The 1,282-nt window shown below is 37.5% G+C and overlaps 1 pseudogene; it reads right to left on the bottom strand.

The window, feature by feature from the left end:
- Positions 1-572: 572 nt before the first annotated feature.
- LOC105816601 overlaps positions 573-1,282 on the bottom strand; it is a 47,008-nt pseudogene continuing 46,298 nt past the window's right edge.

The raw sequence follows: 1,282 nt of genomic DNA, 5'->3' as shown, positions 1-1,282 counted from the left end.
TACAACTTTAAAGGGTCTAGCAAGTATAGTGGTAACATTTTTCAATTTATTTTATTTTTCATCCTTAATAGACGTTGCTTTTATTTTCTAATTGTACCTGTGGTCTGATATTTCCTCTACATCCATTTCCAGAACTTCTGAACCAAAAAGCAATCCATGAGCTAAAGCCAAGGAAACTGTTGACTACATGTGCCTATCATCAGTGATAGTTTTACGTCAGTTGGATTCTACAAAAACAAGAACAAGTAATTTGTTGACATTTCTGGGTTGGTATTAAGTCAAGAAAATATGAACCACTTCTTAAAATTTCATCTTTCCCTGAGTTTTTGACTCCAAGCTGTCTGTGAAAGCTGCTCAGGCAAAATGTGCTGTCAGTGAAGTTTGTCCCCTCACCCCAGTTCTGCTTCTCTCACCTGGTGGTGCCACCTGGCCTCTCCTGCTCATGACCCCCAAACTCCCACTGTCCACATTCCTGACTCTGTCATGGAATGTTTTCAAAATCTTTGGTTTTGGCTTGTTTTCTTTTCCTTCCTTCCTTCCTTCCTCTCTCTCTCTTTCTTTCTCTTTAATTTCTTTCTTTTAAAGTCAGTGGGTTTCTTGCATAGTTCTATTAAAACTGGCCCAGGTTTTACTTCACCTATCTTCATCTTCATGAAAGCAAAACACTTGGTTCTGGTAAATGTTTTTTCAAGCTTGTAGTGTTTGAATTCAAAGAAGATAACTGCATGTTTGGTTAATTTTTCAACATACTCCTGGAGCTCAATGTTCACATTAAAAAGAACATATGTATTATATCTTCTTTTCTTGAAGCCACAGGAGTATCTTGCACAGGAGTTAAATCTATGTCATTCAGATCCTTTACACAAATTGTAATATAGAGATCAATGCACTGTCTAGCATCTTTCAGACCAATTTTTCTCAATTCTGATAGTGAGTAGCGTCATTCTTGGTTCTGATGGCAACCTGGGTAAATAAAGTACAGGGAACTCTGGCGGCAAAAGAATCAGGAGACCCTGCTCTAGCAGCACCCTGTCTTTCATGTTCTTCAAATTCCAAATGCTCTTCTTCACCAGGTGCTAATGTTTTTCTTAACAGGAGAGTCTGAACGTCAAATGGAAATTCTTTATCATATATAAGAATATTCTTTAGGATTGGCTGTAGCTTCTTCAGGTCCTCCAGTTTAAGTTCTTCTTGGGACTCTGTAGTGTAAAACTGCATTTTTAGTAATTTCAAGCGTGTTGCCATTTTGCCTATGGTTTTCTTTCGCTCGTTATTATTATTA

The sequence above is a fragment of the Propithecus coquereli genome, unplaced genomic scaffold (assembly GCF_000956105.1).
Source record: "Propithecus coquereli isolate 6110/MARCELLA unplaced genomic scaffold, Pcoq_1.0 Scaffold38, whole genome shotgun sequence".
In the NCBI taxonomy this organism is placed as follows: domain Eukaryota; kingdom Metazoa; phylum Chordata; class Mammalia; order Primates; family Indriidae; genus Propithecus; species Propithecus coquereli.
The sequence above is the reverse complement of the archived record's forward strand: the minus strand, read 5'-3'. Positions and strand labels throughout refer to the sequence as shown.